Here is a 17,212-nt window from a genome sequence, read left to right as displayed (position 1 = left end):
TTTCTTTTTGTTGGGTTCTCCCCCTTTCCATTTAATTTCTTGTCATGCCAGATGGGTTCATTCTGCTTTGCTTTCTGGGGTTGTGATCCTCAATATCTGTTCCTAGGATATTGTGTAAAATTCTTTGGAGTGCTGGTTTGGTATTCACGAAGTTGCTAAGGTGCTCTTTGTCATGAAAGTATCTTATTTCTCCATCCATTTTGAAAGATAGTTTTGCAGGGTACATCAATCTGGGTTGGAGGCTGTTTTCTTTTAGAGCTTGGAATATGTCACTCCAAGTGCTTCTTGCCTTGATGGTTTGTGTTGAGAAGTCTGCTGTGATTCTGATGGGCTTTCCTTTGTATGTGATTTGTTTCTTTTCTCTAACTGCTTGTAGAACTTTGTTCTTCTCTTGAGTTTCTGGAATCTTAACAATTATATGCCTTTATGTAGATTTTTTTTGATCAAGACTATTTGGAGTCCTATATGCCTCACTTATCTGTATGTCAAGCTCTTTTCCCCTGCTTGGGAAGTTTTCTGCCATTATTTCTGTGAACAGATTTTTTTATGTCATCTGCACTCTCTCCTGTTTCTTCATTGAGCCCAATCAGTCTTACGTTATTCTTTTTTGCATCATCTAGCAGCTGCTGGATTGATTTCTCATGTTCCCTTATAATTTTGAAGCAATTTTTCTTTTCCTGGTTACTAATTGCAATCTTATCTTCTATATCTGAAATTCTGTCCTCACATTGGCTCATTCTGCTGTGTAGACTTTCAGTGGAGTTTTTCATGTCCTGGCAATCTATTTGCATCTGTTTTATGGATTCCATTTGTTTCTTATGTTGGGATTCCATCATGTTCCTCAGCTCCTCTCTAGATTTATTAATCATGTCTTGCACTAAGGGCACAATTTCTCCTGTTATCTGAGAAATTATTTCTGATTTCATTTTTTCCAGATCCCCTTTTGTTGCCAGTTCAGTGGGTCCAGGTGGTTGAGTATCAGAGGGTTCCATCTCATTTCTCTTTGGGGTTGCTGTAGGTGATCTGGAAGTCTGGTTTTGAGACTTATTTACGTGTTTTCTCGTTTTGACTGGGGCGGGGGGCTGTTAGCGCCTGCACGGATTACCTCCTCTGAGCTGGGTGAGGTGGGACAGGGGCTGGGAGCAGCAGTAGGGATGGTGACCCAAAAACCCTTTCCTCTGGGCTGGGAGCAGCGGGAGGGATGGTGACCGGGAAGGCCCTTCCTCTGGACCAGGAGCAGTGGGATGACGGCTCAGAAGCCCCTACCTCTGGGCCGGGAACAGTGGGACTCAGTACCTTGGTCTGGTGGTCTGGTGTCCTCTGTGTCTTTGTAGTGTGGAATCAGATGGCTGCCTGTCTGCAGCGGGGTGATTCTGTGTCTTCCGCCTGACTCAGGACTTTGTTAGGGCGTGTACAGACCTGCCTGTCTGCAGCGGGCTGGTTCAGCATGTTCTGTGCCACTCAGGACCTCAGTAGGGCATGGGCAGACCTGCCTGTCTGCAGCGAGGTGATTAGGCTTCTTCAGCATGACTCAGGACTTTGGTAGGTCCTGCACAGACCTGCCTGTCTGCAGCGGGCTGATTCGGCGTGTGTTCCGCGTGACTAGCTCATTTCTTTTTATCATTGTTTAATATTCTAAATCATGGATTTCTACAATTTTTTATCCACTCACCTATTGAAGGACATCTTGGTTGCTTCAGTTTTTGGTGATTATGAATAAAACTATTATAAACATTTATATTCAGGTTTCAACTCATTTGAGTGACTATCTAGGAGCCTACTGGCTAGATCTCATGCTGAGGTTATATTTATCTTGATAATGAAGTGCTAAACTCTTCCAAAGTGCCTGTACTAATTTTTTATTCCCACTAGAGATGATTGAGAGTTTTTATTTTTCCAAATTTTGCTGATACTGGGCATTGTCGCTGTGTTTGATTTTAGCCTCTTTAATAGGCCATAATGGTATCTCATTGTTTAATTTGTATGTCCACGTAAAAACGAATTTGAAGTGAACTTACTAGCTTTCATGTACAAAATACTATTCTAAGTACTGGGCTACAGAAATAAATAAAATAGATAAAAAATGCATTCATGGAACTTATATTCTAAAAGAGTGGAAGGTGAAAACAAATTATATATATATATATATCAGGTGATGTGTCACTATTGAAGAAAATGGAGGAAGAAAGACTGTCAGGATGGGGATATCATTTTAAATTGTGTGGTCCAGGAAACTCCACTAGGAGAACAACATTGAACACAGACTGGAGGAGAAAGGAAAGTAGCCATGCAAATGCCTGAGGGAAATGTTGCAAGGGGAGAGGGCATCAGCAGGGAGAAGGAGCCAGGCTGAAGTTTCATTTAGCAGCAAGGAAGGCAATGTGAGCAAGTGGGAGATGTTGCTGCTGTCAGAGAGGCACTTTATGCAAGACCTCATGGGAAATGGTTAGATATTTGCATTTTACTTCAAGACAAATGAAAAACTATGGCAAGGTTTTGAGCAGAAAAGTGAGATGGAGGGAGTTGGAGGAAGGGGAAGGGAAAGAAAAAGGGTCAAGATTAGGGCAATAGATTGTTTGCAAAGGGGAAAGGGATCCAGAGAGGGAGGAAGGAGGGAGAAAGGAAAGGGATAAGGGATGAAAAAAAAGAAATTGGGATGTTATTGCACGTAGCAAGTCCATAAAGCACTGTAAACATTATGTTCTACACACCCACCAATAAACTTTAGAAAAAAGGATTAAAATGTGATATGCATATGCTGTACCAATTACCCACTTTGAATATATTTAGTATGTGTCACTAACATGTACTAATAAAAAAGAAAGTGAGGGCTGGGGATTTAGCTTAGTGGTTCCATTGCCTGCTTCACAAGCACAAGGTACCAAGTTCGATCCCTGGTACCAAAAAAAAGAAAGTGAGATAATACAATTTATCCTTTAAAGCTTCACTGGGCAGCTCTACTGAAAATAGGTTGTAGGATTTAAGAGCAGATGGAGCTAAACCAGCTAGGCAGGTGGGAATTAACTGCAGGCACATACAATCGTATATCCCTGGAGATATAGAGTGCCACTTGGACCATAGGTGAAGGAAGTAATAATAGCCACTAAGTGTTTGTGATATTGCCTGTCACATAGTATTACAATTATTATTTTCAGAATTAATCTAAAATATTAAATATCCTTATAATGTTCTCAATGATTATGATGTTTTCTAATGTTAATTAGTCAAGTATTGTCAGTAAAGTGATTATATATATGGGTATGGCTCTTAAAAATCTAAACTCTTCTATTTTGAAAAATTAAAAAAAAAGATTGTGATTTGGACTTCCATGATATTTCTAGGTTATATCTTTTAAATAGTTACCCCCTTTGGAATAATTTAGCTCATTTAAAATATAATCCAGATCTAATTTGCAATGCTTCTAGCTAACAAGTCAAAGTGTCATATAAAATAAAGTCAGAGACTTGTTAAAGTTCCAGGCTCTTAAACATTTTTTTTTCTTCCCTGAGAGCGGCAAAATGAAGAGGAGGAGTATAGCAACAACAGTTGTCATTCAGAATTATGAACATGGGACACTTTGCTTGGAGATTCAGATCTCTGATGTGGGGCTGGGGTGGGAAACTTGTAAAAGATAACTCTTTTTTGGAACAAGAGATTAAATATGGAAAAAGTCCAGCCAGCTGTGCATGGGAGAAGCTAAAATCTACTCTGTTATTTTACTGCTCTTCCTTAGATTGGAACACTGTCAATAGGTGACAGGGAGCCTGCAAAATCATTAGCTGCACGACAGGGACAGGTAAGAATTCTAGCAATGCTCTTCAGTCATTGATCACCTGATGGTGATTAGACATTAGACAGTCACCTAAATTGATGAGATGTAAATATACACGTTCATTGACATAAATATTTTCTGAGCATGTTGTGCCTATGGGGATCCCTTATAGGAACTGGGGGTAAAACAAAATCCCCGCCTCAGAATTTACATCGCAGGTGAGGGAGACAGCCAATAAACATTTATTCAACTGGGCACAACATATAAAATTACACTGTGATGAAGCTAGGCAGAGAAACGTGAAGCAGGGTGAGGGAATGAAGAGTGAAAGTGTGTAGTTTGGACAAGCTGTTTGGGAAAGAGATCTGAGCAATTGCTTTCATAAGAACTAGATACAAATACTCCCAGGTCCTAGGAAAGCAATTCTGGGGAAAGAGAAAATTCCAGTTGTAAAGGCCCAGAAGGACTGAGGAGTTCATCTGTCGGAGGTGAGGCCGAGAGGGGTGTAGTGAGCAGGCTGGAAAGCTTGTGAGGTTTCCACATTGTGAGAATCCTTGGGTGGTTGAATCACCAAAGAGTTCAGAACTGCTTTCCACTTGGAAAGATCAAGGTGTAGCAGGGGAGAATAGGGAAGCCCAAGAGACAGGTTTTTGGTTTTTGCATTTTGTTTAATAGTCACATAGAATATTAACATTTGTTATTTATATATTAAAAATGTCAAGCTACTGGAGCTTACTAAACACTAATTTAGTTTCATACTCAGAAGTGTCGACAACATTTGACAATATTCCCTCCCTCAGTTTTAGGGGAGGATAATTTGTTATTAGTGAACTGGAAATGTTGTCTTGAGTTAGCCTGGATTTTTAATTGCTCTTATCCTTGCTTTTTAATTATAAATTAATTTTAGGTGTAGTTAATCATTATCATTTTATTTTCTAATGGGATATATGACTATGCTTTCAGTGCATAGCCTTATATATTTGATCCAACAGTATTTCTAGATTGTAATATTCCCAAATCATTGAATCCCAATGTACTATAATTTGAGTATGAATCATTCAGCCCCCTATTTCTAAAGCAGATGTCTACATAATTTCCCTCCTTCATCCCTTAATTTAAGTGATGACACTTTCTCTGTGTCATTGAATTCATTTCCTAATGGAGGAAGTGATCTAGGTGAAGGAAGAGATTATGGAATCTTTACTGTGATCAAGTAGTCTTCTTTGAACAGCTGTTGGTATATACAAAAATCTTCATTTCTTCTAAGTCCTCTTTGTAGGGGGGCACTTTACTAATGAAATTTATGGGTTTTTTTTCTTCCAGAAATTTACTAGATTAACACAGAAATAGAAAGAAAGAAAACTGTGTTAGCATCAACCATGTATTCAATTAAGGTTTTATTTTTTGTGTTAGGCTTGTTTGTTTGTTTTGTGATGCTGAGGATAGAACCCAGGGCCTTACACCTGCTAAGCAGGCTACACTGAGCTATCCAAACCTACCCCTGCAGGTCAGTTTTAACTGTGCTAATAAATAGTCATTTTTTTACTGATAAATTACTCAGCTTTATACCTTCAATTTTTCATATGTAATTTAGAATAATTTTTTTTTGCTTTAGGCTGCTGTGAGGGATCAATGAGATGGTAATGATAACAATAATGCACATTATATGAACTTTATAACAGATCAAGTGCTTGGAAACATATCAAATAGAAAGTGATAGTAATTTCTACCAGTATTTATAGCACAATGACTGGAACAGTACAGTATTTGAAATCTTTCTGGTCAATGATAATGGAATATTTTTGGTGATACTAATTGATTGTACCTTATTATTAAAAACGTCATTTTCAGATATAAAAATGAGTGAAGAACTGATGTGATGCAGGATAAATAATGTAGTGTTTCTTTCAATTGTATGGAACAATACCAATGTCAGATTTTCTTTTCAAAGGAATGTATTCTTGGCCAGTGATGAAACTTTGCATCAAGAACATTTCTTTTGTTTGTTTGGATTTATTTTATTTAAAAACTGGTATTTCTTTTCTTTTTTTCCAATTTTTATTTTTTTTTAGTATGTGTTTTCAGTACATAATGATTACATTCATTGTGGGGACTTGGTACATGTACACAACACATCTTTTTTAAAAAAATTAATTTTATTGGTACATTTTACCAATAAAATTTAGTATACAATATAATAACATTCATCACTGGAGATTTGTACCTGTACATAATATATCTTGATTTTTATTTTCCCCCTTCCCCTGCCCTCCCTTCAACCCCTCCACCCCTCCACCCCTTCCTATTTACAAAGACTTTGTTTACATTTTTTTCATTTTCTCATATCAATTCTATTCCCTCCTTTCCTTTTCTCTATCCCTTTCCAATTTCCCTTCTCCTTTGCACTTTTTCTTCCTATTTCACATTATCTAGTATACATTTGGACCCATATTTACACTTTCAGTTTCTCACAGCAGAGAAACTATTCAGTATTTACACATGGGTGTCCTATTTATTTCACTTAAGAGTATGGCCTCAATGTGCATCCATTTAGCTATAAATGTCTCTACTGTCTCATTCTTTATGGCTCAGTTGTACTCCACTTCATAAAAATAAACACATCTTCTTTATCCAGTCTCCAGTTGACAGGCACTTGGACTGTTTCCATGTTTTAGCTATTACAAACTGTGCTGCAATGAACATGGGTGTACATATAACACTGTGGTATGATTCTTTTAATTCTTTGGGGAAGATACCAAGCAGGGGAATGGCTGGGTCAAATGGGACCTCCAATCCTAGTTCTTTGAGGTATCTCCATACTGATTTCCACAGTGGTTGCACCAGTCTACACTCGCATCAACATTGGAGAAGCATTCCTGTTGCCTCACAGCCCTGCCAGCATTTGTTATTGGTTGATTTCTTGATAGCAGCCATTCTTTCTGGGGTGAGGTGGAATCTCAGCATTTTTCATTTGCATCTCTTGAATGATCAGTGATGTTGAACATTTCTTGTTTAGTGCACGGTGAGAGATACAGGTCTAATTTTAATCTTTGGAAAGTTGGAAACCAATTTTTCCAGCACTATAGATGTGTGTGTGTGTGTGTGTGTGTGTGTGTGTGTGTGTATGTATGTATGTGTATATATATTATATATACATACATACATATGTTTGTGGTTTTTTTGGTACCAGGGATTGAACTGAGCACGTTTCAATTGTGAGGCAGGTGGCAGATTTTCCAGCACTATTTATTAAAGAGGCTATATTTCCTTCAGTGAGGGTGGTTGGCTTCTTTGTCAAAGATGAGGTGGCTGAGTGTGTCTGGAGTTGTTTCTCCATCTTCTAATTTGTCCCACTGGTCCTCAGGTCTGTTTCTTTGCCAGTACCATGCTGGTTTTATCACAGTAGCTTTGTAGTATAGTCTCAAGTTGGGGACTTGTCTTTGTTGCCTAGAATTGGTTTTGCTATTCTAGGTCTATTGTTCCAAATGAATTTTTGGATTATTTTCTCAAGATCCACGAAGTATGCTACTGGAATTTCAATTGGGATTGCAGTGAATCTATATAGCAATTTTGGAAGTATGGCCATTTTCACTATATTGGTTCTTCCTACCCAGGAGCGAGGGATGTCTTGCCATTTTCTGATATCCTCTTCGATCTCTTTTTTCAAAGTACTATAGTTTTCAGAGTAGGGTTCTTTGGTTTCTTTCATTGGGCTGATTCCTAGGTATTTCATTTTTTTGGATGCTATTTTGAAAGGAATTGTTTCTCCAGTTCCTTTTTCAGTAAGTGTGTTGTTCATGTATAAGAAAGCTAATCTCTGCTTCGTTGCAGTTTTAGTATAAGTACTGCTGAAATGAGCACCACAATACATCTTAATACTTCTTTTCATCCCCTTCCCCTCTTCCCTTCATCTCTTCCCTTCATCTCTTCCCTCTAGCAAAAGATCTATCTCCGTGTTTCCAATTACCTAACTTTTATTTTGCTCTTTATTTATATTTTAGGTTTCTCATATAAGAGAAATCATGCAATATTTAAGATTGTGTATTTGATTAATTTCACTTAACATTATCGTCGCAAAGTGGATCCATTTTCCTTCAAATCACTTTAGTTTATTCTTCTTTATGGGCAGAGTAGTGCTTTATTGTGTATAAATACTGCATTTTCTTTATCCATTCATCAGTGGATGAACATATAGGTCACTTCAAAAATTTAGGTATTTAATGTTCTGCTATAAATATGAGTTTGCATATTTTAGTGTATTATGATGTCTTTAACTCCTTTGGGAAGATATCTAGAAGAAGAATAGCTGGGTGAGATGGAATTTCTAGTTTTAGTTTTACTAGGAATCTCCATACTGATTTCCATAGTAGTTGTACTAGCTCTCATTCCCACCAACAGTGTAGAAAAATTCTCTTTTCCCCACAGCATCACCAAAATTTGCTATTGTTGATTCCTTGATGATAGCCATTCTTTCAGAAGTAAGATGGAATTTCAGTGTTGTTTTCATTTGCATTTCTCTAATGACAAAGATGTGGAACATTCTTTCATGTATTTATTGTCCATTTGTATTTCTTCTTCTGAAAAGTGACTGTTCATTTCTGTTGCCCTCCTTTTTTTTTTGATTGGGCCTTTTGTTGTGGGAGCTCTAAATTTTCAGTTCTTTCTATAGTCTAGATATTAGTGCTCTGTCTGAGGAATAGCTGGAAAATATTTTTTTTCCCATTCTGTAGGTTGTCTCTTAAGTGTCTGCAGAAGAATGTCTCAAGACCACTCATTGGTTGTTCCTACCCATTCATTGGCTGAGCAGAGAGAGCTACATTCCATTCTTCTATGATTAATCCACAATCCAGCCTTCAGTAGGGACCTGCTGAATGAGCACACTGAGCATCTGACCACCTTTAGGCCAGTCTGAGACACCAAACTGAAAAACGCAAAGCAGGGTGAGGGAATGAAGAGTGGGAGTGTGTATTTTGGAAAGGCTGTCTAGGAAAGAGATCTGAGTGAGCAGTTGAGTGTGAATAGTTCCCTTTCTTTGCTCTAACTCTAGTTTAATTCCTAAGAAGTTTTCATAGAAAGTACTTCCATTATCCTTCATAATAGTGTTTTCATGTGCTCGTATCTTGCATATTACCTTTCAAAAAGATAACTTAATTGTTAACTTAAAAGTACTCATTTATCTAGGGGCAGCTGCCCTCAAAGTAACCTTTAGTGAAGGGCAAAATTTTCCCCCTTGTGTTGGCAGATTAGAAAATCCTGCAAATGTGAAGGCTTTTGAGACAATGATGCCCCTCAAGGATAGTCGAGTGGAGTACCATGGGGTAGCTCAAGAAACATGCAACATCAGCTTTCCTCAAGTATTTACATTAGGGCTTGGAGAACGATCAGAACTAGATAATTTTTCACCCATTAAACTAAAGAATCTACATGTAATGCAAAGCACTGCAAATGCAAACCCCAGAGCCAGTGTCTGCATTTGAATCTCTGATAAGCTTACTAGCTGTCTGACCTTCCTCATCTACTGCATCACCCAAAGTCTAAGTTTCTTCATCAGTGAAACAAAAGTCATAATCGAATCAGCCTTCAAAGACAGTTTATGAGAATTAATGTATGGAGAGTACTTAGAAAAGTGCCCCATGACTTAACATAGTATTTTCTAAGTGTTAGTCTTTAAGATTAGGTCTTAAGAGCTGCCAGGTCGTTTATCACCTGAAAATTACTAAATTGCCTATGGGTCTAAGGTCATCTGTTCATAAAATATGAGGATATATATGTATATATATATATATACACACACACATATATATGTATGTATGTCTATATATGTCCATATATGTATATGTCCATATATGTATATGTATATATGTATGTGTGTATATATATTCTCTGGATATATATATCCATATATATATGGATATATATGTGCTTGTTACTATTTTTATTATTATTATTTGTTACAAATTGTTACAATCTCAAAGAATGCTACTCAGTATTATTTTTTCCCTTTCATGCATATGAAAAGAGTGACTATTTTACTTCTTCAGTATTATTTAAAGAATTCACAATTTGCTTACTCTGGAAAGCTCCCAATTGTGTTTACTAAAACATATGGATGTTTACTATAAATGCTTCATTCCTAGGATTTGCTTCCACATGTGCCTATCATCATACTGGAAATATTTTATTGCTAACAAAGTAATATCTGCTATATAAATGTGTATAATGTGCTTCACAAGATAATTTCACCCTCATGTTAATTATTTGAGCAAAATGCAAATATTTAATTGAATGTAAAAATTGATCCTATACATATTTATTTGCTCTATCTATTCTCAGAGTAAATTCAATATAATTACTACCAGCATAATTTCAACTGATTTCTATGAAGAAGATTTCACAGTCACCTGAAGTCAAAGCCTGGAGCTGTCATTATGGAAAGCCCCCAAAAGGAGCTTGGAAAATCTTGGGCAGATTTCTTAAATCTTATGAAAAAAGAAAAGAAATAAAGGACAATAAAAGGAGATTTTTTTCTTCACAAAAAAATCTGAAAATGTAGCATTAGAAACCAAGGATTTGGAAACCAAGGATTTATTGACATTTAAACTCATAGTACTCAGGTTTCATTTTCATTGTTCATTTAAAATCATTTTGCACTTCATTTCAACAGTACTTTAAAAAGTGCTGCATATTCTTACATCACAAAAGCTGATGAAAATTGAGATGTAAGTTTAAGATCTTCAAAAGTATTTGTAAAATTGTTTTTAGGGGATTCTATGCTAATAAGTGATAAAATTGATACATCAAGAAAAGCTAGAATGCAATATGATGTAGTTTACCATTAGAAAATACAAATGAGGTTACTTGGTTTTGTTTCTGTCAACATGAATCCTGAAAAATTCAGTCATTGTATGTCTGCTCTTTGAAATGTATTGTTTAGATGATGAAGAAAGGACGAACTTAGTGATGAAAAATATGGGGACCCAGATGGGCTTTTTGAATCTCTTATCTTCCTGTTAGCTCTTGAACATTAATATGTGAAGATTATAGACCAGCATTTTTTTCCCCTCTTGAGGATTTTAATTCAAAATATTTTACATAAAATACATTGTTGTTTTCTTGTCTTGATTTTCTGTTTTGTTACTTTCAAATCATGCTGTGTTTTTAACATTACAGTAACTTGGAATTTATATTCTAAATTTGACTCTAAAAGGGGCTCTGCTATTGTACTTTGTTATATTTTTAAAGTATAAAAGCAACATTCCCTTGAGGATAAATAGGAACTCAGAATTTCACTATTTTAACCCATTTGCATTGTGATTTGCATAGAACAGAATATTTACAATTATTGTGCTATGTGTAGAATCTCAAAATTTTAACATCTGGATTTCATGATATCTTAATAAAATAGGTTTAATGGTCACCAAACTGAACCTGGTATATTCATGTAATTTAAACATTATGGATGAATACAAGATAAATAAATGACCTAATCTGACTCTGTGGTTTGTGTTTTAAATGTTCCCCAAAAGCCCACGTGTTAAGGACTTGGTCATCCAGCGGAAGTACTACTGAGAAGTAGTGGAATCTTTAGCAGGCGAGGTCCAGTGGGAGAAAGTTAGGTTATTGGGGCCATGCCTTAAAGGAGGGGATGGGACACTGGTCCCTTTCTGGACCTCTTTTTCACTTCTCAGTTGCCATGAGGTGAGCAGTCTCTTGTACCTCATACTCCAGCCCAATACACTGTGGAGCCACTTGCTCAAAGGCAACAAGTCCAAGTGATCATAACTGAATCCTTTGAAATCATGACCAAAATTAAACTTTTCCTCTCTATTAATTCAGTTATTTTGTCACAGTAATTGAAAGTTAACTGACACATCTGTGGTCATTTACATGAGAGAACTTTGTTATTGTTTTTTAGTTGAGTGCTGTATGAGTACTTAACTACCCATGAGAATGATTAGAAATGATTCTATAATCATATTTAAAACCTTTTTTACAATAATCTATATTAGCAATTTTTACCAAAGAATCTCATTTAAAACTTTATCCTTGTATCCTATTTGGAGCTCCTTTGATGGATTTTTAGATATTTTTGCATGTAATATCAAATTATACACACTCACACATTTACAGTCCCATTCTCAGATACATGGCACAAATTGAGAAACATGGCAAATTTAATGTAAGTTCTTGCATATTTTGAAAATACCAAGAAAATGAAGAAAATTGGAGAAAAGATCTACTTACATAGCTGTGGAAGACCTCTCCCTATTTTCCATGAATTCTATTAATCATTGGTTTTAAGTAAAAGTGAAAAAATAATTTTATGAAATCTCAAAATCCTAAATATTTCATTTTTCTTATATAAGTTAACATAATATTTACTGTTTTTTCTGTGCATTTAGAAGGTAAATACTACTTATAAGATTATGAATCCATAATATGAGAAAATAGAAAAATAGGAACAAAATCTTTGTAAATAGGGAGGGATGGAGGGGTTGAAGGGAGGGCTGGGCAAGGGGGAAAAATAAGAACCAAGAGAGATTATGGAAAGGTGCAAATTTCCAATGATTAATGTCATTATATTGTATACCTAAAATGTACCAATGATTAGAATGAATAATCAATAATGCAAAATAGGAAGAAAAGGTCCAAAGGGGTAGGGGTAGTGGGAGGGGCAGGGGAAAGGAAAGAAGGGAAAGGAAAAATGGTGAGAAATGGAAAAAATGTAAATAAAGTCTTTGTAAATAGGGAAGGGTGGAGGGTGTGAAGGGAGGGCTAGGAATGGGGAAAAAAGAAGAACCAAGATGCATTATGTAAAGGTACAATTCCCAATGAGAAATGTAATTGTGTTGTATACATAAAATGTAACAATAAAAGAATTTAACAACAACAAAAAAAGATTATGAATCCAGCTGAGCAGTTCTATTCATAACCTCTCTGTCAACATAACTCTTTTGCGATATCAGAATTTCTACAAAATGTCATGTTTAGTGTACCTCAATGGGTTGTCCTGAGGATCAGCATCAAATTTCTGAAAGTAAAACTCTGAAGTGCTGTCATAAACTATAAATGTGCTATATGAATTCCAGAAGTACTATGTATAGTTATGTTTATCAAACAGAAACTATAAACATTCTACATCTAATTTCTAAAAGCAATATTATCTAGGCACTTAGTATTAGATCTGAATATATCTTCATTGTTACAGTGGCCCTTCAGCTTTGCTAGACATGTACTTCTGTATCATTTATGTGTTCAACATGCATAAATAACACACATAAATTGGTTGAGTAATCCCATTCTGAGTGATGATTTTATGGGTAAGGTATAGGATAACAGGTAGAGTATCTCAAAGAGAAGGTATTTGGGTCGGCACCTGACATTACTACAAGCTTCCTGAACTACCTGTGACTTAGTTACCAGGGGCTGCAAGACAAAGCTGTGCCAAGGGTGCACATATTGCGTTGTTGCTGCTGGGGTAAATCCAGCCCTGACTCTGCTTTTTAGACTATATATCCTGGTGAAGGAAGTGCTGTGTATACTTAGAACTAGGGGCTGCTTTTCCAATTATCAAGAGCCAAAGTATATGATAATTTTGTCTCTTCCTTTGGGCTTGCCATTCATCTCTTCAGGCTGAATAGGATCATTGATAGCCTTATAAAAAAATGCCAGTTTCTTCAAGACCTATTTTAGGTAGTTTTTCTCTAGGTCCTAACCATTTTCAGGATACAGGCAATTTTCCTGATCTTATTTTCTAGTACCACTATAAATTCCATCATATTAGAGGAATACCAGATGTCTTACTTTCTTGTTGCTGAGACACAGTACTCAACACTGACAACTTAAAGGAGGAAAGGTTTGTTTTGACTCAGAGCTTGTAGAGGTTTCAGTCCATAATATTAGCTGGCTCCAAGGCAGGATGGCCTGACAGAAGGGTACACTAGAGAAGAAACAGCTCCTGGAATGGGGGCAGGGAACAGAAAGAGATCAAAGGAAGAGATCAAATAATCCACTGATAAGTATCATGCCCCCATGATCCAATCATGAGTGCATGAGGCTTTGACAAAACATCTAGGTATAAACCATAACTCCAGAGTGAAACTATATCAAGGAGAGTATAGAACCTGTAGAAGATAATATAACAGCCATTCATCCATTCATAGTCACTGCACTTAGGTCCTCGGGGTTGAAATGTCAAACCTCATAGACCTCCTACCTTCATTTTTCCAGTTTCACTGTATAATACTTAGGTTAAAATTCTCTATTTCTAGGTCCCGAGTTCGATCCCCAGTACCAAAAAAACAAAAAACAAAATGAAAATTCTCTATTTCTGTGTACTTTAACATCAGTAGTGTTATGAAAGTATGCTACTGATATGGTTTGGAAAGTTTTAAATCTTGGATTGTACACAGAGAAAAGTTAAAATCATAAATATGAATGTACCATTAATCTGCAAAGCAATCTTTAAATATCCCTATGCATTTTGTACTTGAAAATCATTATTTTCTATTCATTGAAAATCATTCAACTCTCCAAGAATGTAGAATTACTAAAGCATATAAATTCTAGAACTTGTGGCTTGTTCCTGGAAATAATTACACTGATTGAGTCACTGGGTATTTGAAGTGGATGTTTTTGTGAGTTGCTGTAGGAGAAAACTCTTAGGGCTTCATAAATCTAAATTGAACGACTGAGGAAAAAAGAGAAAAGGTGTATAAAGCTATGAATACCTATTCTAGTAAAGGATGAAAGAATTTCAATAAAGAAATAATTGGTAATCTTGAATTCAGTGACAGAAATTATAAATCTGTCTCTTTTATGAAGTCTCTTGTGTGAAATATGGATGAGTTGAGGTTATAAAAAAGCATGTTTACCAGCAAGAGCCTAAATCAACAACTTTGAACATGATAGTTCAGAAAGTAGCAGGGAGACACTGTTCCTGACATGGGCAACATTGACATTTATTTATTTAATTTTTTGCTTTCCCACTGAATCCAATTCTTCTGCTGTCCTGTTCCTCCCTACCTTTGTCCTTAGTTAAAATAAAACATCATGGCATTAAATCTGTCTACTATGGTTAATTACTTTAGTTATGTCCAAAAGCATTTAGTTCCAGCACCTTCTCTCGATGGGTTTTGAAGATACAGCTTAATATTCATTTGCATGCTGGTTACTGTACATCTTCAAACCTTAAAGACCATGTCAAGTGCTCTAAGGAATAATGAAATATTAATTTTGAGACAAAAAATTAAGTGGTTTAAAGAAGAAGCTGTTGTCTATCCCACCAGTGGCTTTTAAGACATTGATATCTATGCTTTGAACATATCTATACTTAGCCATTCAAACTACACATAATGAGCCCTAAGTAACTGTCTGCCTCCAAAGGAGAAGCACATAGATTAAAACCTCTGATCCTTTCTGTCAAATCATCGCTATGAAAAAAGATCCTCTTTTCTTATCTTCTGTCTTTTATTTTTTGACAGCATTATACCAAGATAAAAGATCTATTACTGTCATGTAAACACTGGGAAAAAAATCTAATGCTTAAAGGAACAGTAATATCTAACTATGTTGCAGTATGTATACATAAGGATTTGGTAATGTTGCTCCATACTTATTTCATTAAATACTTTATTTGTGCAAACAAAACCACAGATGCTGACCAAAACCCTTTCCTTGTTCCCTGGAAAAACTAATACTAGTATGCTTTTTTATATGTAAGGGTTGGCACATTAATGGTCTTGCTTATCCAAAGTTTTAAAAAATGATACAGTTAAAAATGGATATGAATTGATATAAGCAATGGCTTATTACCACTAGCACTCAGTAATACTGAGAAATGATAGAATAGTTTTAGGAAGTAAAGAATAACAACTTATTTTTGGCTATCTATTGTTGGCCTTGAAATAGAAAACTCCATTCAGTAGTGATAATATAATTTGATGATGGCATTGGCTTTTATGTTTCACTCCCAATTTCCCTGCATAGCAGGAGTAATGAAAATGTTTAATTGATTCTTAAATAACACTTCTTTGTAACTGGTTTGCAGCACAGGAAGGGACAAAGCGGTAAGAACATAGGAATCACACTAAGGGCTGTCTGCAGGGCAGTATGAGAAGCAGAGATGCTTGTGAAAATGCTGAGTGGATACACAAACTAGCAACCGCTTAGGAGAGCCTCCGAACAACAAGATTAGAGTATGGTAGAGAAACATCATTAAATGAGTAAAGGCTTAAAGGGATCCCTTTCTCATCAATAATTTTATAAAATATACATGACCCACATGGGTTTTACCTTCTCATTATGTTGAGGGACATGATGTCATGGGAATCTCTTTTCTGTAAATGTTCCCAGAACTCTTTGATAGAATCAATACTCATAGTCCGGATTCATTAAAAATTGTATCTGTCTCCAATATAATGAAAGCTTATGGAACCCAGGTTTTTAAGGCTTTTCTATTTAATATTCAAAGCCTGGGAAGCCAAACAGGATAGATATTTAACTGGTTCAGGGCTTAGCAAGTAAGTGCCTGCTGCACACCGTATATCATACTCAGAATCAGTATTCATCCTAGAATTGCTATTAGAAAAATCCTTCATTTGTCTTTATATACGAAACGTGATTATTATCTCATGCATGAAAAAGCCCAAGCTCTCCAAGTGTCTATTACTTATAATTAACATCTCTTTATTTTTTACTTTATTTGTAATTGTCACCCAGGATTCCATATGGTTATGGGGTACAGTGTGATCTTCCAATACATTATATAACGATCAAATAATTAGCATATCTATCACCCCTTTAGATGGTTTGGTCTGCTCTTAAGTCTCTGTTCTTTATTTTGTTGCTTTAGTATATTGGGATTTGTTTGGCTGGAAAATAAGTTTATTTCTTCCTAAGATGATATGACAAGTTTTATTTTAATTTCTCTGTAGAGCTTCAACTTTTAATATTCTCACTAGGAAGCAGATTGAGGAAGCAGGACTTGAGTATTGAATGATTACATCTGGAATTCTGTCCACCCAAAGGTAGAAGCTACTGCCAATAGCAGAAGGAGAAGGATTCGCAGTGAAGGCTGGACTGCATCCCCAGTGTTAATCTCCAGTGAAGCATTTGCCAATTTACATCTACAAATCAACCCGTGCTTCTATTGACACCTTTTCTAAGTTGTTAGTTTTAGCATCCCTTCTGTGATATACACGAACTCAGTATGTCCTCAATAACTCATTTAGAATTATGCATTTACCAGCACTAAAAGAATTATTTTTCTCTCAGAATAATGCACCCCAGGGAGGGTTGAAACTGAGCTAAAATTGGCATTTTTGATCCAAAGGATAAAAAAAATCAACACCTGAGAGTTGTCTGCTTTCACTAACAACAACAAAAAAAATGAGTTGTAATAAAGGTACCATGCAAGTGCCAGTATTGATGTTGGTTGAG

At 35.9% G+C, this 17,212-nt stretch overlaps 1 long non-coding RNA gene across 1 annotated transcript in view; it reads left to right on the top strand.

Annotated features, from left to right (window-relative positions):
• LOC147827619 (uncharacterized) overlaps positions 1-11,300 on the top strand; it is a 58,732-nt gene extending 47,432 nt beyond the window's left edge. Inside the window, exon 3 of the long non-coding RNA XR_015451955.1 lies at positions 10,106-11,300. This is a non-coding gene — a long non-coding RNA (uncharacterized LOC147827619). The remainder of the gene's footprint in view (positions 1-10,105) is intronic.
• The last annotated feature ends 5,912 nt before the right edge of the window (positions 11,301-17,212 follow it).

The sequence above is a fragment of the Heterocephalus glaber genome, unplaced genomic scaffold (genome assembly GCF_053883595.1).
Source record: "Heterocephalus glaber isolate CG9 unplaced genomic scaffold, H.glaber_assembly_v1.0 deba00001442, whole genome shotgun sequence".
Taxonomy (NCBI): Eukaryota; Metazoa; Chordata; class Mammalia; order Rodentia; family Bathyergidae; genus Heterocephalus; species Heterocephalus glaber.
Note: the sequence above shows the minus strand (reverse complement) of the source record. Positions and strands in the feature narration are given on the sequence as shown.